At 46.8% G+C, this 20,108-nt stretch overlaps 15 non-coding genes across 15 annotated transcripts; all 15 read right to left on the minus strand.

Moving 5' to 3' along the window:
* Positions 1 to 595: 595 nt before the first annotated feature.
* LOC142259890 (U2 spliceosomal RNA) lies at positions 596 to 786 on the minus strand. The gene has a single exon (XR_012728239.1). It is a non-coding gene; the product is annotated as a U2 spliceosomal RNA (small nuclear RNA).
* Positions 787 to 1,903: 1,117 nt separating this feature from the next.
* Positions 1,904 to 2,094, minus strand: LOC142259892 (U2 spliceosomal RNA). Its single transcript, XR_012728241.1, has one exon. It is a non-coding gene; the product is annotated as a U2 spliceosomal RNA (small nuclear RNA).
* Positions 2,095 to 3,211: 1,117 nt separating this feature from the next.
* LOC142259893 (U2 spliceosomal RNA) lies at positions 3,212 to 3,402 on the minus strand. The gene has a single exon (XR_012728242.1). It is a non-coding gene; the product is annotated as a U2 spliceosomal RNA (small nuclear RNA).
* Positions 3,403 to 4,519: 1,117 nt separating this feature from the next.
* LOC142259894 (U2 spliceosomal RNA) lies at positions 4,520 to 4,710 on the minus strand. Its single transcript, XR_012728243.1, has one exon. It is a non-coding gene; the product is annotated as a U2 spliceosomal RNA (small nuclear RNA).
* Positions 4,711 to 5,827: 1,117 nt separating this feature from the next.
* Positions 5,828 to 6,018, minus strand: LOC142259895 (U2 spliceosomal RNA). Its single transcript, XR_012728244.1, has one exon. It is a non-coding gene; the product is annotated as a U2 spliceosomal RNA (small nuclear RNA).
* Positions 6,019 to 7,135: 1,117 nt separating this feature from the next.
* On the minus strand, positions 7,136 to 7,326 carry LOC142260254 (U2 spliceosomal RNA). Its single transcript, XR_012728568.1, has one exon. It is a non-coding gene; the product is annotated as a U2 spliceosomal RNA (small nuclear RNA).
* Positions 7,327 to 8,443: 1,117 nt separating this feature from the next.
* LOC142259897 (U2 spliceosomal RNA) lies at positions 8,444 to 8,634 on the minus strand. The gene has a single exon (XR_012728245.1). It is a non-coding gene; the product is annotated as a U2 spliceosomal RNA (small nuclear RNA).
* A 1,117-nt stretch (positions 8,635 to 9,751) lies between these two features.
* LOC142260300 (U2 spliceosomal RNA) lies at positions 9,752 to 9,936 on the minus strand. The gene has a single exon (XR_012728607.1). It is a non-coding gene; the product is annotated as a U2 spliceosomal RNA (small nuclear RNA).
* A 1,322-nt stretch (positions 9,937 to 11,258) lies between these two features.
* Positions 11,259 to 11,449, minus strand: LOC142259898 (U2 spliceosomal RNA). Its single transcript, XR_012728246.1, has one exon. It is a non-coding gene; the product is annotated as a U2 spliceosomal RNA (small nuclear RNA).
* Positions 11,450 to 12,566: 1,117 nt separating this feature from the next.
* On the minus strand, positions 12,567 to 12,757 carry LOC142259899 (U2 spliceosomal RNA). The gene has a single exon (XR_012728247.1). It is a non-coding gene; the product is annotated as a U2 spliceosomal RNA (small nuclear RNA).
* A 1,117-nt stretch (positions 12,758 to 13,874) lies between these two features.
* Positions 13,875 to 14,065, minus strand: LOC142259900 (U2 spliceosomal RNA). Its single transcript, XR_012728248.1, has one exon. It is a non-coding gene; the product is annotated as a U2 spliceosomal RNA (small nuclear RNA).
* Positions 14,066 to 15,182: 1,117 nt separating this feature from the next.
* On the minus strand, positions 15,183 to 15,373 carry LOC142260266 (U2 spliceosomal RNA). The gene has a single exon (XR_012728579.1). It is a non-coding gene; the product is annotated as a U2 spliceosomal RNA (small nuclear RNA).
* Positions 15,374 to 16,490: 1,117 nt separating this feature from the next.
* LOC142259901 (U2 spliceosomal RNA) lies at positions 16,491 to 16,681 on the minus strand. Its single transcript, XR_012728249.1, has one exon. It is a non-coding gene; the product is annotated as a U2 spliceosomal RNA (small nuclear RNA).
* Positions 16,682 to 17,798: 1,117 nt separating this feature from the next.
* On the minus strand, positions 17,799 to 17,989 carry LOC142259902 (U2 spliceosomal RNA). The gene has a single exon (XR_012728250.1). It is a non-coding gene; the product is annotated as a U2 spliceosomal RNA (small nuclear RNA).
* Positions 17,990 to 19,106: 1,117 nt separating this feature from the next.
* On the minus strand, positions 19,107 to 19,297 carry LOC142259904 (U2 spliceosomal RNA). The gene has a single exon (XR_012728252.1). It is a non-coding gene; the product is annotated as a U2 spliceosomal RNA (small nuclear RNA).
* Positions 19,298 to 20,108: the final 811 nt, after the last annotated feature.

The raw sequence follows: 20,108 nt of genomic DNA on the forward strand, positions 1-20,108 counted from the left end.
TTGTTTTCTAGGCAGCAGCGCTATTGTGATGTCATCGGGGGGCATTGTGACAAGCCGCCAGTGTTCCGTCTCTTCATGTTGTGCACTGTTCAAACCGAAAATACATCAACAGGCAGGCTACAGAAAAGCTTACTAACAAAGGTTAGAGAGGGGCTTTCTCAGAGGGCTTTTTACAGTTTGTCTATTCCCAATTAGCCGGTTTAGTATACTTAATGAAAGTACTAATTCTTTCATAGGCCGCCCATTCTTAGTATTTGACGTTCAGGTAACAACAGGTAACTTTATTTGGAGTGGAAGCAGAGAGATAACACCAGATGCCAATTGTAGATCCTCTCACACCTGTGGTCACTGCAGCATCTGACTCCACTTTGTCCAAAAGGGATCTATTCCATTCAATTACACATGATCTAGATTAGACTGACAACAAGATACTGCACGGGACATAGCAGAGTTGGTGAAGTTGAGTGGTGATGAGTTTGCTATTTGGATGAATAAAGCAAGTAAAAAGTGTGTTAGATAAAAATTCATTTCAATTCGCTAATCGGGCTAATATGAATCAGGTGAATCGAGTTCTGCTTTTGGAAACTGGGTTAAGAAGGGGTGCACCGTTCCTGGAGGTACTGCAATACCAGGTCAATGCGTGGAGTGGACAGAGCAAGCTCTTTTTCCATCTCCCTGTTCTAAAAATCCATTTAATATATGGTCCCCAGATAGGGGACGTATCAGATATTAAACTGATAAGAACAGATACTACACTTGATCTTAGCCAAAAGGCCGAGAAGCGATAACCAGAATTGGTTTGGGCCTCGAGTGGCACCCTGGCCTATGCCGGACACATCTTAGGGAGAGAGAGCGAGAGGGAGACAAACCCACGCCTACACAAGACATTTTGTCACCCAAGCCAACCCTTGAAAAGGCTGCTTTGCAGAGCAAAAACAAGAAGAATGGTGCGTTTTGCAGCCGCCGCCCACTGCAATGAATCTGAAAAACTCCTCCTTTAGGGCGCAAGCAACTCCCCTCCCCCTTGCAGTCTTTCCAATTCACGATACAAAAAGACGGACAGGACAGGTTGCCTGACTTTCCGTCACTGCCACCCTTTGCCATCCTTACCCGTAGAAAGCCCTTTCATCATCCCCAAACCCTAATCTTTTCCCTTTCCTTCCCAGCCCCCAAACCCTGCCCTCTGTACCTTTCTCACCACCCGCTTCCCTTCTCCTGTCATCCCCCTACCACCCGGGAAAAAAAGAGATTGCCCCCTCCTTCCACTAGCCCACCCTCCCACCCAAAGAACAACTTCTTCTGCGCAGCTTGTTTTCTAGGCAGCAGCGCTATTGTGATGTCATCGGGGGGCATTGTGACAAGCCGCCAGTGTTCCGTCTCTTCATGTTGTGCACTGTTCAAACCGAAAATACATCAACAGGCAGGCTACAGAAAAGCTTACTAACAAAGGTTAGAGAGGGGCTTTCTCAGAGGGCTTTTTACAGTTTGTCTATTCCCAATTAGCCGGTTTAGTATACTTAATGAAAGTACTAATTCTTTCATAGGCCGCCCATTCTTAGTATTTGACGTTCAGGTAACAACAGGTAACTTTATTTGGAGTGGAAGCAGAGAGATAACACCAGATGCCAATTGTAGATCCTCTCACACCTGTGGTCACTGCAGCATCTGACTCCACTTTGTCCAAAAGGGATCTATTCCATTCAATTACACATGATCTAGATTAGACTGACAACAAGATACTGCACGGGACATAGCAGAGTTGGTGAAGTTGAGTGGTGATGAGTTTGCTATTTGGATGAATAAAGCAAGTAAAAAGTGTGTTAGATAAAAATTCATTTCAATTCGCTAATCGGGCTAATATGAATCAGGTGAATCGAGTTCTGCTTTTGGAAACTGGGTTAAGAAGGGGTGCACCGTTCCTGGAGGTACTGCAATACCAGGTCAATGCGTGGAGTGGACAGAGCAAGCTCTTTTTCCATCTCCCTGTTCTAAAAATCCATTTAATATATGGTCCCCAGATAGGGGACGTATCAGATATTAAACTGATAAGAACAGATACTACACTTGATCTTAGCCAAAAGGCCGAGAAGCGATAACCAGAATTGGTTTGGGCCTCGAGTGGCACCCTGGCCTATGCCGGACACATCTTAGGGAGAGAGAGCGAGAGGGAGACAAACCCACGCCTACACAAGACATTTTGTCACCCAAGCCAACCCTTGAAAAGGCTGCTTTGCAGAGCAAAAACAAGAAGAATGGTGCGTTTTGCAGCCGCCGCCCACTGCAATGAATCTGAAAAACTCCTCCTTTAGGGCGCAAGCAACTCCCCTCCCCCTTGCAGTCTTTCCAATTCACGATACAAAAAGACGGACAGGACAGGTTGCCTGACTTTCCGTCACTGCCACCCTTTGCCATCCTTACCCGTAGAAAGCCCTTTCATCATCCCCAAACCCTAATCTTTTCCCTTTCCTTCCCAGCCCCCAAACCCTGCCCTCTGTACCTTTCTCACCACCCGCTTCCCTTCTCCTGTCATCCCCCTACCACCCGGGAAAAAAAGAGATTGCCCCCTCCTTCCACTAGCCCACCCTCCCACCCAAAGAACAACTTCTTCTGCGCAGCTTGTTTTCTAGGCAGCAGCGCTATTATGATGTCATCGGGGGGCATTGTGACAAGCCGCCAGTGTTCCGTCTCTTCATGTTGTGCACTGTTCAAACCGAAAATACATCAACAGGCAGGCTACAGAAAAGCTTACTAACAAAGGTTAGAGAGGGGCTTTCTCAGAGAGCTTTTTACAGTTTGTCTATTCCCAATTAGCCGGTTTAGTATACTTAATGAAAGTACTAATTCTTTCATAGGCCGCCCATTCTTAGTATTTGACGTTCAGGTAACAACAGGTAACTTTATTTGGAGTGGAAGCAGAGAGATAACACCAGATGCCAATTGTAGATCCTCTCACACCTGTGGTCACTGCAGCATCTGACTCCACTTTGTCCAAAAGGGATCTATTCCATTCAATTACACATGATCTAGATTAGACTGACAACAAGATACTGCACGGGACATAGCAGAGTTGGTGAAGTTGAGTGGTGATGAGTTTGCTATTTGGATGAATAAAGCAAGTAAAAAGTGTGTTAGATAAAAATTCATTTCAATTCGCTAATCGGGCTAATATGAATCAGGTGAATCGAGTTCTGCTTTTGGAAACTGGGTTAAGAAGGGGTGCACCGTTCCTGGAGGTACTGCAATACCAGGTCAATGCGTGGAGTGGACAGAGCAAGCTCTTTTTCCATCTCCCTGTTCTAAAAATCCATTTAATATATGGTCCCCAGATAGGGGACGTATCAGATATTAAACTGATAAGAACAGATACTACACTTGATCTTAGCCAAAAGGCCGAGAAGCGATAACCAGAATTGGTTTGGGCCTCGAGTGGCACCCTGGCCTATGCCGGACACATCTTAGGGAGAGAGAGCGAGAGGGAGACAAACCCACGCCTACACAAGACATTTTGTCACCCAAGCCAACCCTTGAAAAGGCTGCTTTGCAGAGCAAAAACAAGAAGAATGGTGCGTTTTGCAGCCGCCGCCCACTGCAATGAATCTGAATAACTCCTCCTTTAGGGCGCAAGCAACTCCCCTCCCCCTTGCAGTCTTTCCAATTCACGATACAAAAAGACGGACAGGACAGGTTGCCTGACTTTCCGTCACTGCCACCCTTTGCCATCCTTACCCGTAGAAAGCCCTTTCATCATCCCCAAACCCTAATCTTTTCCCTTTCCTTCCCAGCCCCCAAACCCTGCCCTCTGTACCTTTCTCACCACCCGCTTCCCTTCTCCTGTCATCCCCCTACCACCCGGGAAAAAAAGAGATTGCCCCCTCCTTCCACTAGCCCACCCTCCCACCCAAAGAACAACTTCTTCTGCGCAGCTTGTTTTCTAGGCAGCAGCGCTATTGTGATGTCATCGGGGGGCATTGTGACAAGCCGCCAGTGTTCCGTCTCTTCATGTTGTGCACTGTTCAAACCGAAAATACATCAACAGGCAGGCTACAGAAAAGCTTACTAACAAAGGTTAGAGAGGGGCTTTCTCAGAGGGCTTTTTACAGTTTGTCTATTCCCAATTAGCCGGTTTAGTATACTTAATGAAAGTACTAATTCTTTCATAGGCCGCCCATTCTTAGTATTTGACGTTCAGGTAACAACAGGTAACTTTATTTGGAGTGGAAGCAGAGAGATAACACCAGATGCCAATTGTAGATCCTCTCACACCTGTGGTCACTGCAGCATCTGACTCCACTTTGTCCAAAAGGGATCTATTCCATTCAATTACACATGATCTAGATTAGACTGACAACAAGATACTGCACGGGACATAGCAGAGTTGGTGAAGTTGAGTGGTGATGAGTTTGCTATTTGGATGAATAAAGCAAGTAAAAAGTGTGTTAGATAAAAATTCATTTCAATTCGCTAATCGGGCTAATATGAATCAGGTGAATCGAGTTCTGCTTTTGGAAACTGGGTTAAGAAGGGGTGCACCGTTCCTGGAGGTACTGCAATACCAGGTCAATGCGTGGAGTGGACAGAGCAAGCTCTTTTTCCATCTCCCTGTTCTAAAAATCCATTTAATATATGGTCCCCAGATAGGGGACGTATCAGATATTAAACTGATAAGAACAGATACTACACTTGATCTTAGCCAAAAGGCCGAGAAGCGATAACCAGAATTGGTTTGGGCCTCGAGTGGCACCCTGGCCTATGCCGGACACATCTTAGGGAGAGAGAGCGAGAGGGAGACAAACCCACGCCTACACAAGACATTTTGTCACCCAAGCCAACCCTTGAAAAGGCTGCTTTGCAGAGCAAAAACAAGAAGAATGGTGCGTTTTGCAGCCGCCGCCCACTGCAATGAATCTGAATAACTCCTCCTTTAGGGCGCAAGCAACTCCCCTCCCCCTTGCAGTCTTTCCAATTCACGATACAAAAAGACGGACAGGACAGGTTGCCTGACTTTCCGTCACTGCCACCCTTTGCCATCCTTACCCGTAGAAAGCCCTTTCATCATCCCCAAACCCTAATCTTTTCCCTTTCCTTCCCAGCCCCCAAACCCTGCCCTCTGTACCTTTCTCACCACCCGCTTCCCTTCTCCTGTCATCCCCCTACCACCCGGGAAAAAAAGAGATTGCCCCCTCCTTCCACTAGCCCACCCTCCCACCCAAAGAACAACTTCTTCTGCGCAGCTTGTTTTCTAGGCAGCAGCGCTATTGTGATGTCATCGGGGGGCATTGTGACAAGCCGCCAGTGTTCCGTCTCTTCATGTTGTGCACTGTTCAAACCGAAAATACATCAACAGGCAGGCTACAGAAAAGCTTACTAACAAAGGTTAGAGAGGGGCTTTCTCAGAGGGCTTTTTACAGTTTGTCTATTCCCAATTAGCCGGTTTAGTATACTTAATGAAAGTACTAATTCTTTCATAGGCCGCCCATTCTTAGTATTTGACGTTCAGGTAACAACAGGTAACTTTATTTGGAGTGGAAGCAGAGAGATAACACCAGATGCCAATTGTAGATCCTCTCACACCTGTGGTCACTGCAGCATCTGACTCCACTTTGTCCAAAAGGGATCTATTCCATTCAATTACACATGATCTAGATTAGACTGACAACAAGATACTGCACGGGACATAGCAGAGTTGGTGAAGTTGAGTGGTGATGAGTTTGCTATTTGGATGAATAAAGCAAGTAAAAAGTGTGTTAGATAAAAATTCATTTCAATTCGCTAATCGGGCTAATATGAATCAGGTGAATCGAGTTCTGCTTTTGGAAACTGGGTTAAGAAGGGGTGCACCGTTCCTGGAGGTACTGCAATACCAGGTCAATGCGTGGAGTGGACAGAGCAAGCTCTTTTTCCATCTCCCTGTTCTAAAAATCCATTTAATATATGGTCCCCAGATAGGGGACGTATCAGATATTAAACTGATAAGAACAGATACTACACTTGATCTTAGCCAAAAGGCCGAGAAGCGATAACCAGAATTGGTTTGGGCCTCGAGTGGCACCCTGGCCTATGCCGGACACATCTTAGGGAGAGAGAGCGAGAGGGAGACAAACCCACGCCTACACAAGACATTTTGTCACCCAAGCCAACCCTTGAAAAGGCTGCTTTGCAGAGCAAAAACAAGAAGAATGGTGCGTTTTGCAGCCGCCGCCCACTGCAATGAATCTGAAAAACTCCTCCTTTAGGGCGCAAGCAACTCCCCTCCCCCTTGCAGTCTTTCCAATTCACGATACAAAAAGACGGACAGGACAGGTTGCCTGACTTTCCGTCACTGCCACCCTTTGCCATCCTTACCCGTAGAAAGCCCTTTCATCATCCCCAAACCCTAATCTTTTCCCTTTCCTTCCCAGCCCCCAAACCCTGCCCTCTGTACCTTTCTCACCACCCGCTTCCCTTCTCCTGTCATCCCCCTACCACCCGGGAAAAAAAGAGATTGCCCCCTCCTTCCACTAGCCCACCCTCCCACCCAAAGAACAACTTCTTCTGCGCAGCTTGTTTTCTAGGCAGCAGCGCTATTGTGATGTCATCGGGGGGCATTGTGACAAGCCGCCAGTGTTCCGTCTCTTCATGTTGTGCACTGTTCAAACCGAAAATACATCAACAGGCAGGCTACAGAAAAGCTTACTAACAAAGGTTAGAGAGGGGCTTTCTCAGAGGGCTTTTTACAGTTTGTCTATTCCCAATTAGCCGGTTTAGTATACTTAATGAAAGTACTAATTCTTTCATAGGCCGCCCATTCTTAGTATTTGACGTTCAGGTAACAACAGGTAACTTTATTTGGAGTGGAAGCAGAGAGATAACACCAGATGCCAATTGTAGATCCTCTCACACCTGTGGTCACTGCAGCATCTGACTCCACTTTGTCCAAAAGGGATCTATTCCATTCAATTACACATGATCTAGATTAGACTGACAACAAGATACTGCACGGGACATAGCAGAGTTGGTGAAGTTGAGTGGTGATGAGTTTGCTATTTGGATGAATAAAGCAAGTAAAAAGTGTGTTAGATAAAAATTCATTTCAATTCGCTAATCGGGCTAATATGAATCAGGTGAATCGAGTTCTGCTTTTGGAAACTGGGTTAAGAAGGGGTGCACCGTTCCTGGAGGTACTGCAATACCAGGTCAATGCGTGGAGTGGACAGAGCAAGCTCTTTTTCCATCTCCCTGTTCTAAAAATCCATTTAATATATGGTCCCCAGATAAGGGACGTATCAGATATTAAACTGATAAGAACAGATACTACACTTGATCTTAGCCAAAAGGCCGAGAAGCGATAACCAGAATTGGTTTGGGCCTCGAGTGGCACCCTGGCCTATGCCGGACACATCTTAGGGAGAGAGAGCGAGAGGGAGACAAACCCACGCCTACACAAGACATTTTGTCACCCAAGCCAACCCTTGAAAAGGCTGCTTTGCAGAGCAAAAACAAGAAGAATGGTGCGTTTTGCAGCCGCCGCCCACTGCAATGAATCTGAATAACTCCTCCTTTAGGGCGCAAGCAACTCCCCTCCCCCTTGCAGTCTTTCCAATTCACGATACAAAAAGACGGACAGGACAGGTTGCCTGACTTTCCGTCACTGCCACCCTTTGCCATCCTTACCCGTAGAAAGCCCTTTCATCATCCTCAAACCCTAATCTTTTCCCTTTCCTTCCCAGCCCCCAAACCCTGCCCTCTGTACCTTTCTCACCACCCGCTTCCCTTCTCCTGTCATCCCCCTACCACCCGGGAAAAAAAGAGATTGCCCCCTCCTTCCACTAGCCCACCCTCCCACCCAAAGAACAACTTCTTCTGCGCAGCTTGTTTTCTAGGCAGCAGCGCTATTGTGATGTCATCGGGGGGCATTGTGACAAGCCGCCAGTGTTCCGTCTCTTCATGTTGTGCACTGTTCAAACCGAAAATACATCAACAGGCAGGCTACAGAAAAGCTTACTAACAAAGGTTAGAGAGGGGCTTTCTCAGAGGGCTTTTTACAGTTTGTCTATTCCCAATTAGCCGGTTTAGTATACTTAATGAAAGTACTAATTCTTTCATAGGCCGCCCATTCTTAGTATTTGACGTTCAGGTAACAACAGGTAACTTTATTTGGAGTGGAAGCAGAGAGATAACACCAGATGCCAATTGTAGATCCTCTCACACCTGTGGTCACTGCAGCATCTGACTCCACTTTGTCCAAAAGGGATCTATTCCATTCAATTACACATGATCTAGATTAGACTGACAACAAGATACTGCACGGGACATAGCAGAGTTGGTGAAGTTGAGTGGTGATGAGTTTGCTATTTGGATGAATAAAGCAAGTAAAAAGTGTGTTAGATAAAAATTCATTTCAATTCGCTAATCGGGCTAATATGAATCAGGTGAATCGAGTTCTGCTTTTGGAAACTGGGTTAAGAAGGGGTGCACCGTTCCTGGAGGTACTGCAATACCAGGTCAATGCGTGGAGTGGACAGAGCAAGCTCTTTTTCCATCTCCCTGTTCTAAAAATCCATTTAATATATGGTCCCCAGATAGGGGACGTATCAGATATTAAACTGATAAGAACAGATACTACACTTGATCTTAGCCAAAAGGCCGAGAAGCGATAACCAGAATTGGTTTGGGCCTCGAGTGGCACCCTGGCCTATGCCGGACACATCTTAGGGAGAGAGAGCGAGAGGGAGACAAACCCACGCCTACACAAGACATTTTGTCACCCAAGCCAACCCTTGAAAAGGCTGCTTTGCAGAGCAAAAACAAGAAGAATGGTGCGTTTTGCAGCCGCCGCCCACTGCAATGAATCTGAATAACTCCTCCTTTAGGGCGCAAGCAACTCCCCTCCCCCTTGCAGTCTTTCCAATTCACGATACAAAAAGACGGACAGGACAGGTTGCCTGACTTTCCGTCACTGCCACCCTTTGCCATCCTTACCCGTAGAAAGCCCTTTCATCATCCCCAAACCCTAATCTTTTCCCTTTCCTTCCCAGCCCCCAAACCCTGCCCTCTGTACCTTTCTCACCACCCGCTTCCCTTCTCCTGTCATCCCCCTACCACCCGGGAAAAAAAGAGATTGCCCCCTCCTTCCACTAGCCCACCCTCCCACCCAAAGAACAACTTCTTCTGCGCAGCTTGTTTTCTAGGCAGCAGCGCTATTGTGATGTCATCGGGGGGCATTGTGACAAGCCGCCAGTGTTCCGTCTCTTCATGTTGTGCACTGTTCAAACCGAAAATACATCAACAGGCAGGCTACAGAAAAGCTTACTAACAAAGGTTAGAGAGGGGCTTTCTCAGAGGGCTTTTTACAGTTTGTCTATTCCCAATTAGCCGGTTTAGTATACTTAATGAAAGTACTAATTCTTTCATAGGCCGCCCATTCTTAGTATTTGACGTTCAGGTAACAACAGGTAACTTTATTTGGAGTGGAAGCAGAGAGATAACACCAGATGCCAATTGTAGATCCTCTCACACCTGAGGTCACTGCAGCATCTGACTCCACTTTGTCCAAAAGGGATCTATTCCATTCAATTACACATGATCTAGATTAGACTGACAACAAGATACTGCACGGGACATAGCAGAGTTGGTGAAGTTGAGTGGTGATGAGTTTGCTATTTGGATGAATAAAGCAAGTAAAAAGTGTGTTAGATAAAAATTCATTTCAATTCGCTAATCGGGCTAATATGAATCAGGTGAATCGAGTTCTGCTTTTGGAAACTGGGTTAAGAAGGGGTGCACCGTTCCTGGAGGTACTGCAATACCAGGTCAATGCGTGGAGTGGACAGAGCAAGCTCTTTTTCCATCTCCCTGTTCTAAAAATCCATTTAATATATGGTCCCCAGATAGGGGACGTATCAGATATTAAACTGATAAGAACAGATGAGATTTCATCCGCAAATTTCAGAAAACGGTCATCGGCCACCACACAAAAGCGCAGTGCCGCAGGTGATCGCCTCCCGAGCCCAGGAACCACCAGCCATAAGGGGACGTAAGCACCAAAAGGCGCAACAATCCCCGAGGCCGGCGGTTGTGCAAGCCCGGGCCCCTCCCAGCCAAGACCAAGGCAAACCCAATGAAGGGACTACACTTGATCTTAGCCAAAAGGCCGAGAAGCGATAACCAGAATTGGTTTGGGCCTCGAGTGGCACCCTGGCCTATGCCGGACACATCTTAGGGAGAGAGAGCGAGAGGGAGACAAACCCACGCCTACACAAGACATTTTGTCACCCAAGCCAACCCTTGAAAAGGCTGCTTTGCAGAGCAAAAACAAGAAGAATGGTGCGTTTTGCAGCCGCCGCCCACTGCAATGAATCTGAATAACTCCTCCTTTAGGGCGCAAGCAACTCCCCTCCCCCTTGCAGTCTTTCCAATTCACGATACAAAAAGACGGACAGGACAGGTTGCCTGACTTTCCGTCACTGCCACCCTTTGCCATCCTTACCCGTAGAAAGCCCTTTCATCATCCCCAAACCCTAATCTTTTCCCTTTCCTTCCCAGCCCCCAAACCCTGCCCTCTGTACCTTTCTCACCACCCGCTTCCCTTCTCCTGTCATCCCCCTACCACCCGGGAAAAAAAGAGATTGCCCCCTCCTTCCACTAGCCCACCCTCCCACCCAAAGAACAACTTCTTCTGCGCAGCTTGTTTTCTAGGCAGCAGCGCTATTGTGATGTCATCGGGGGGCATTGTGACAAGCCGCCAGTGTTCCGTCTCTTCATGTTGTGCACTGTTCAAACCGAAAATACATCAACAGGCAGGCTACAGAAAAGCTTACTAACAAAGGTTAGAGAGGGGCTTTCTCAGAGGGCTTTTTACAGTTTGTCTATTCCCAATTAGCCGGTTTAGTATACTTAATGAAAGTACTAATTCTTTCATAGGCCGCCCATTCTTAGTATTTGACGTTCAGGTAACAACAGGTAACTTTATTTGGAGTGGAAGCAGAGAGATAACACCAGATGCCAATTGTAGATCCTCTCACACCTGTGGTCACTGCAGCATCTGACTCCACTTTGTCCAAAAGGGATCTATTCCATTCAATTACACATGATCTAGATTAGACTGACAACAAGATACTGCACGGGACATAGCAGAGTTGGTGAAGTTGAGTGGTGATGAGTTTGCTATTTGGATGAATAAAGCAAGTAAAAAGTGTGTTAGATAAAAATTCATTTCAATTCGCTAATCGGGCTAATATGAATCAGGTGAATCGAGTTCTGCTTTTGGAAACTGGGTTAAGAAGGGGTGCACCGTTCCTGGAGGTACTGCAATACCAGGTCAATGCGTGGAGTGGACAGAGCAAGCTCTTTTTCCATCTCCCTGTTCTAAAAATCCATTTAATATATGGTCCCCAGATAGGGGACGTATCAGATATTAAACTGATAAGAACAGATACTACACTTGATCTTAGCCAAAAGGCCGAGAAGCGATAACCAGAATTGGTTTGGGCCTCGAGTGGCACCCTGGCCTATGCCGGACACATCTTAGGGAGAGAGAGCGAGAGGGAGACAAACCCACGCCTACACAAGACATTTTGTCACCCAAGCCAACCCTTGAAAAGGCTGCTTTGCAGAGCAAAAACAAGAAGAATGGTGCGTTTTGCAGCCGCCGCCCACTGCAATGAATCTGAAAAACTCCTCCTTTAGGGCGCAAGCAACTCCCCTCCCCCTTGCAGTCTTTCCAATTCACGATACAAAAAGACGGACAGGACAGGTTGCCTGACTTTCCGTCACTGCCACCCTTTGCCATCCTTACCCGTAGAAAGCCCTTTCATCATCCCCAAACCCTAATCTTTTCCCTTTCCTTCCCAGCCCCCAAACCCTGCCCTCTGTACCTTTCTCACCACCCGCTTCCCTTCTCCTGTCATCCCCCTACCACCCGGGAAAAAAAGAGATTGCCCCCTCCTTCCACTAGCCCACCCTCCCACCCAAAGAACAACTTCTTCTGCGCAGCTTGTTTTCTAGGCAGCAGCGCTATTGTGATGTCATCGGGGGGCATTGTGACAAGCCGCCAGTGTTCCGTCTCTTCATGTTGTGCACTGTTCAAACCGAAAATACATCAACAGGCAGGCTACAGAAAAGCTTACTAACAAAGGTTAGAGAGGGGCTTTCTCAGAGGGCTTTTTACAGTTTGTCTATTCCCAATTAGCCGGTTTAGTATACTTAATGAAAGTACTAATTCTTTCATAGGCCGCCCATTCTTAGTATTTGACGTTCAGGTAACAACAGGTAACTTTATTTGGAGTGGAAGCAGAGAGATAACACCAGATGCCAATTGTAGATCCTCTCACACCTGTGGTCACTGCAGCATCTGACTCCACTTTGTCCAAAAGGGATCTATTCCATTCAATTACACATGATCTAGATTAGACTGACAACAAGATACTGCACGGGACATAGCAGAGTTGGTGAAGTTGAGTGGTGATGAGTTTGCTATTTGGATGAATAAAGCAAGTAAAAAGTGTGTTAGATAAAAATTCATTTCAATTCGCTAATCGGGCTAATATGAATCAGGTGAATCGAGTTCTGCTTTTGGAAACTGGGTTAAGAAGGGGTGCACCGTTCCTGGAGGTACTGCAATACCAGGTCAATGCGTGGAGTGGACAGAGCAAGCTCTTTTTCCATCTCCCTGTTCTAAAAATCCATTTAATATATGGTCCCCAGATAGGGGACGTATCAGATATTAAACTGATAAGAACAGATACTACACTTGATCTTAGCCAAAAGGCCGAGAAGCGATAACCAGAATTGGTTTGGGCCTCGAGTGGCACCCTGGCCTATGCCGGACACATCTTAGGGAGAGAGAGCGAGAGGGAGACAAACCCACGCCTACACAAGACATTTTGTCACCCAAGCCAACCCTTGAAAAGGCTGCTTTGCAGAGCAAAAACAAGAAGAATGGTGCGTTTTGCAGCCGCCGCCCACTGCAATGAATCTGAATAACTCCTCCTTTAGGGCGCAAGCAACTCCCCTCCCCCTTGCAGTCTTTCCAATTCACGATACAAAAAGACGGACAGGACAGGTTGCCTGACTTTCCGTCACTGCCACCCTTTGCCATCCTTACCCGTAGAAAGCCCTTTCATCATCCCCAAACCCTAATCTTTTCCCTTTCCTTCCCAGCCCCCAAACCCTGCCCTCTGTACCTTTCTCACCACCCGCTTCCCTTCTCCTGTCATCCCCCTACCACCCGGGAAAAAAAGAGATTGCCCCCTCCTTCCACTAGCCCACCCTCCCACCCAAAGAACAACTTCTTCTGCGCAGCTTGTTTTCTAGGCAGCAGCGCTATTGTGATGTCATCGGGGGGCATTGTGACAAGCCGCCAGTGTTCCGTCTCTTCATGTTGTGCACTGTTCAAACCGAAAATACATCAACAGGCAGGCTACAGAAAAGCTTACTAACAAAGGTTAGAGAGGGGCTTTCTCAGAGGGCTTTTTACAGTTTGTCTATTCCCAATTAGCCGGTTTAGTATACTTAATGAAAGTACTAATTCTTTCATAGGCCGCCCATTCTTAGTATTTGACGTTCAGGTAACAACAGGTAACTTTATTTGGAGTGGAAGCAGAGAGATAACACCAGATGCCAATTGTAGATCCTCTCACACCTGTGGTCACTGCAGCATCTGACTCCACTTTGTCCAAAAGGGATCTATTCCATTCAATTACACATGATCTAGATTAGACTGACAACAAGATACTGCACGGGACATAGCAGAGTTGGTGAAGTTGAGTGGTGATGAGTTTGCTATTTGGATGAATAAAGCAAGTAAAAAGTGTGTTAGATAAAAATTCATTTCAATTCGCTAATCGGGCTAATATGAATCAGGTGAATCGAGTTCTGCTTTTGGAAACTGGGTTAAGAAGGGGTGCACCGTTCCTGGAGGTACTGCAATACCAGGTCAATGCGTGGAGTGGACAGAGCAAGCTCTTTTTCCATCTCCCTGTTCTAAAAATCCATTTAATATATGGTCCCCAGATAGGGGACGTATCAGATATTAAACTGATAAGAACAGATACTACACTTGATCTTAGCCAAAAGGCCGAGAAGCGATAACCAGAATTGGTTTGGGCCTCGAGTGGCACCCTGGCCTATGCCGGACACATCTTAGGGAGAGAGAGCGAGAGGGAGACAAACCCACGCCTACACAAGACATTTTGTCACCCAAGCCAACCCTTGAAAAGGCTGCTTTGCAGAGCAAAAACAAGAAGAATGGTGCGTTTTGCAGCCGCCGCCCACTGCAATGAATCTGAATAACTCCTCCTTTAGGGCGCAAGCAACTCCCCTCCCCCTTGCAGTCTTTCCAATTCACGATACAAAAAGACGGACAGGACAGGTTGCCTGACTTTCCGTCACTGCCACCCTTTGCCATCCTTACCCGTAGAAAGCCCTTTCATCATCCCCAAACCCTAATCTTTTCCCTTTCCTTCCCAGCCCCCAAACCCTGCCCTCTGTACCTTTCTCACCACCCGCTTCCCTTCTCCTGTCATCCCCCTACCACCCGGGAAAAAAAGAGATTGCCCCCTCCTTCCACTAGCCCACCCTCCCACCCAAAGAACAACTTCTTCTGCGCAGCTTGTTTTCTAGGCAGCAGCGCTATTGTGATGTCATCGGGGGGCATTGTGACAAGCCGCCAGTGTTCCGTCTCTTCATGTTGTGCACTGTTCAAACCGAAAATACATCAACAGGCAGGCTACAGAAAAGCTTACTAACAAAGGTTAGAGAGGGGCTTTCTCAGAGGGCTTTTTACAGTTTGTCTATTCCCAATTAGCCGGTTTAGTATACTTAATGAAAGTACTAATTCTTTCATAGGCCGCCCATTCTTAGTATTTGACGTTCAGGTAACAACAGGTAACTTTATTTGGAGTGGAAGCAGAGAGATAACACCAGATGCCAATTGTAGATCCTCTCACACCTGTGGTCACTGCAGCATCTGACTCCACTTTGTCCAAAAGGGATCTATTCCATTCAATTACACATGATCTAGATTAGACTGACAACAAGATACTGCACGGGACATAGCAGAGTTGGTGAAGTTGAGTGGTGATGAGTTTGCTATTTGGATGAATAAAGCAAGTAAAAAGTGTGTTAGATAAAAATTCATTTCAATTCGCTAATCGGGCTAATATGAATCAGGTGAATCGAGTTCTGCTTTTGGAAACTGGGTTAAGAAGGGGTGCACCGTTCCTGGAGGTACTGCAATACCAGGTCAATGCGTGGAGTGGACAGAGCAAGCTCTTTTTCCATCTCCCTGTTCTAAAAATCCATTTAATATATGGTCCCCAGATAGGGGACGTATCAGATTTTAAACTGATAAGAACAGATACTACACTTGATCTTAGCTAAAAGGCCGAGAAGCGATAACCAGAATTGGTTTGGGCCTCGAGTGGCACCCTGGCCTATGCCGGACACATCTTAGGGAGAGAGAGCGAGAGGGAGACAAACCCACGCCTACACAAGACATTTTGTCACCCAAGCCAACCCTTGAAAAGGCTGCTTTGCAGAGCAAAAACAAGAAGAATGGTGCGTTTTGCAGCCGCCGCCCACTGCAATGAATCTGAAAAACTCCTCCTTTAGGGCGCAAGCAACTCCCCTCCCCCTTGCAGTCTTTCCAATTCACGATACAAAAAGACGGACAGGACAGGTTGCCTGACTTTCCGTCACTGCCACCCTTTGCCATCCTTACCCGTAGAAAGCCCTTTCATCATCCCCAAACCCTAATCTTTTCCCTTTCCTTCCCAGCCCCCAAACCCTGCCCTCTGTACCTTTCTCACCACCCGCTTCCCTTCTCCTGTCATCCCCCTACCACCCGGGAAAAAAAGAGATTGCCCCCTCCTTCCACTAGCCCACCCTCCCACCCAAAGAACAACTTCTTCTGCGCAGCTTGTTTTCTAGGCAGCAGCGCTATTGTGATGTCATCGGGGGGCATTGTGACAAGCCGCCAGTGTTCCGTCTCTTCATGTTGTGCACTGTTCAAACCGAAAATACATCAACAGGCAGGCTACAGAAAAGCTTACTAACAAAGGTTAGAGAGGGGCTTTCTCAGAGGGCTTTTTACAGTTTGTCTATTCCCAATTAGCCGGTTTAGTATACTTAATGAAAGTACTAATTCTTTCATAGGCCGCCCATTCTTAGTATTTGACGTTCAGGTAACAACAGGTAACTTTATTTGGAGTGGAAGCAGAGAGATAACACCAGATGCCAATTGTAGATCCTCTCACACCTGTGGTCACTGCAGCATCTGACTCCACTTTGTCCAAAAGGGATCTATTCCATTCAATTACACATGATCTAGATTAGACTGACAACAAGATACTGCACGGGACATAGCAGAGTTGGTGAAGTTGAGTGGTGATGAGTTTGCTATTTGGATGAATAAAGCAAGTAAAAAGTGTGTTAGATAAAAATTCATTTCAATTCGCTAATCGGGCTAATATGAATCAGGTGAATCGAGTTCTGCTTTTGGAAACTGGGTTAAGAAGGGGTGCACCGTTCCTGGAGGTACTGCAATACCAGGTCAATGCGTGGAGTGGACAGAGCAAGCTCTTTTTCCATCTCCCTGTTCTAAAAATCCATTTAATATATGGTCCCCAGATAGGGGACGTATCAGATATTAAACTGATAAGAACAGATACTACACTTGATCTTAGCCAAAAGGCCGAGAAGCGATAACCAGAATTGGTTTGGGCCTCGAGTGGCACCCTGGCCTATGCCGGACACATCTTAGGGAGAGAGAGCGAGAGGGAGACAAACCCACGCCTACACAAGACATTTTGTCACCCAAGCCAACCCTTGAAAAGGCTGCTTTGCAGAGCAAAAACAAGAAGAATGGTGCGTTTTGCAGCCGCCGCCCACTGCAATGAATCTGAATAACTCCTCCTTTAGGGCGCAAGCAACTCCCCTCCCCCTTGCAGTCTTTCCAATTCACGATACAAAAAGACGGACAGGACAGGTTGCCTGACTTTCCGTCACTGCCACCCTTTGCCATCCTTACCCGTAGAAAGCCCTTTCATCATCCCCAAACCCTAATCTTTTCCCTTTCCTTCCCAGCCCCCAAACCCTGCCCTCTGTACCTTTCTCACCACCCGCTTCCCTTCTCCTGTCATCCCCCTACCACCCGGGAAAAAAAGAGATTGCCCCCTCCTTCCACTAGCCCACCCTCCCACCCAAAGAACAACTTCTTCTGCGCAGCTTGTTTTCTAGGCAGCAGCGCTATTGTGATGTCATCGGGGGGCATTGTGACAAGCCGCCAGTGTTCCGTCTCTTCATGTTGTGCACTGTTCAAACCGAAAATACATCAACAGGCAGGCTACAGAAAAGCTTACTAACAAAGGTTAGAGAGGGGCTTTCTCAGAGGGCTTTTTACAGTTTGTCTATTCCCAATTAGCCGGTTTAGTATACTTAATGAAAGTACTAATTCTTTCATAGGCCGCCCATTCTTAGTATTTGACGTTCAGGTAACAACAGGTAACTTTATTTGGAGTGGAAGCAGAGAGATAACACCAGATGCCAATTGTAGATCCTCTCACACCTGTGGTCACTGCAGCATCTGACTCCACTTTGTCCAAAAGGGATCTATTCCATTCAATTACACATGATCTAGATTAGACTGACAACAAGATACTGCACGGGACATAGCAGAGTTGGTGAAGTTGAGTGGTGATGAGTTTGCTATTTGGATGAATAAAGCAAGTAAAAAGTGTGTTAGATAAAAATTCATTTCAATTCGCTAATCGGGCTAATATGAATCAGGTGAATCGAGTTCTGCTTTTGGAAACTGGGTTAAGAAGGGGTGCACCGTTCCTGGAGGTACTGCAATACCAGGTCAATGCGTGGAGTGGACAGAGCAAGCTCTTTTTCCATCTCCCTGTTCTAAAAATCCATTTAATATATGGTCCCCAGATAGGGGACGTATCAGATATTAAACTGATAAGAACAGATACTACACTTGATCTTAGCCAAAAGGCCGAGAAGCGATAACCAGAATTGGTTTGGGCCTCGAGTGGCACCCTGGCCTATGCCGGACACATCTTAGGGAGAGAGAGCGAGAGGGAGACAAACCCACGCCTACACAAGACATTTTGTCACCCAAGCCAACCCTTGAAAAGGCTGCTTTGCAGAGCAAAAACAAGAAGAATGGTGCGTTTTGCAGCCGCCGCCCACTGCAATGAATCTGAAAAACTCCTCCTTTAGGGCGCAAGCAACTCCCCTCCCCCTTGCAGTCTTTCCAATTCACGATACAAAAAGACGGACAGGACAGGTTGCCTGACTTTCCGTCACTGCCACCCTTTGCCATCCTTACCCGTAGAAAGCCCTTTCATCATCCCCAAACCCTAATCTTTTCCCTTTCCTTCCCAGCCCCCAAACCCTGCCCTCTGTACCTTTCTCACCACCCGCTTCCCTTCTCCTGTCATCCCCCTACCACCCGGGAAAAAAAGAGATTGCCCCCTCCTTCCACTAGCCCACCCTCCCACCCAAAGAACAACTTCTTCTGCGCAGCTTGTTTTCTAGGCAGCAGCGCTATTGTGATGTCATCGGGGGGCATTGTGACAAGCCGCCAGTGTTCCGTCTCTTCATGTTGTGCACTGTTCAAACCGAAAATACATCAACAGGCAGGCTACAGAAAAGCTTACTAACAAAGGTTAGAGAGGGGCTTTCTCAGAGGGCTTTTTACAGTTTGTCTATTCCCAATTAGCCGGTTTAGTATACTTAATGAAAGTACTAATTCTTTCATAGGCCGCCCATTCTTAGTATTTGACGTTCAGGTAACAACAGGTAACTTTATTTGGAGTGGAAGCAGAGAGATAACACCAGATGCCAATTGTAGATCCTCTCACACCTGTGGTCACTGCAGCATCTGACTCCACTTTGTCCAAAAGGGATCTATTCCATTCAATTACACATGATCTAGATTAGACTGACAACAAGATACTGCACGGGACATAGCAGAGTTGGTGAAGTTGAGTGGTGATGAGTTTGCTATTTGGATGAATAAAGCAAGTAAAAAGTGTGTTAGATAAAAATTCATTTCAATTCGCTAATCGGGCTAATATGAATCAGGTGAATCGAGTTCTGCTTTTGGAAACTGGGTTAAGAAGGGGTGCACCGTTCCTGGAGGTACTGCAATACCAGGTCAATGCGTGGAGTGGACAGAGCAAGCTCTTTTTCCATCTCCCTGTTCTAAAAATCCATTTAATATATGGTCCCCAGATAGGGGACGTATCAGATATTAAACTGATAAGAACAGATACTACACTTGATCTTAGCCAAAAGGCCGAGAAGCGATAACCAGAATTGGTTTGGGCCTCGAGTGGCACCCTGGCCTATGCCGGACACATCTTAGGGAGAGAGAGCGAGAGGGAGACAAACCCACGCCTACACAAGACATTTTGTCACCCAAGCCAACCCTTGAAAAGGCTGCTTTGCAGAGCAAAAACAAGAAGAATGGTGCGTTTTGCAGCCGCCGCCCACTGCAATGAATCTGAATAACTCCTCCTTTAGGGCGCAAGCAACTCCCCTCCCCCTTGCAGTCTTTCCAATTCACGATACAAAAAGACGGACAGGACAGGTTGCCTGACTTTCCGTCACTGCCACCCTTTGCCATCCTTACCCGTAGAAAGCCCTTTCATCATCCCCAAACCCTAATCTTTTCCCTTTCCTTCCCAGCCCCCAAACCCTGCCCTCTGTACCTTTCTCACCACCCGCTTCCCTTCTCCTGTCATCCCCCTACCACCCGGGAAAAAAAGAGATTGCCCCCTCCTTCCACTAGCCCACCCTCCCACCCAAAGAACAACTTCTTCTGCGCAGCTTGTTTTCTAGGCAGCAGCGCTATTGTGATGTCATCGGGGGGCATTGTGACAAGCCGCCAGTGTTCCGTCTCTTCATGTTGTGCACTGTTCAAACCGAAAATACATCAACAGGCAGGCTACAGAAAAGCTTACTAACAAAGGTTAGAGAGGGGCTTTCTCAGAGGGCTTTTTACAGTTTGTCTATTCCCAATTAGCCGGTTTAGTATACTTAATGAAAGTACTAATTCTTTCATAGGCCGCCCATTCTTAGTATTTGACGTTCAGGTAACAACAGGTAACTTTATTTGG

Source organism: Anomaloglossus baeobatrachus (genome assembly GCF_048569485.1).
Source record: "Anomaloglossus baeobatrachus isolate aAnoBae1 chromosome 9 unlocalized genomic scaffold, aAnoBae1.hap1 SUPER_9_unloc_5, whole genome shotgun sequence".
In the NCBI taxonomy this organism is placed as follows: domain Eukaryota; kingdom Metazoa; phylum Chordata; class Amphibia; order Anura; family Aromobatidae; genus Anomaloglossus; species Anomaloglossus baeobatrachus.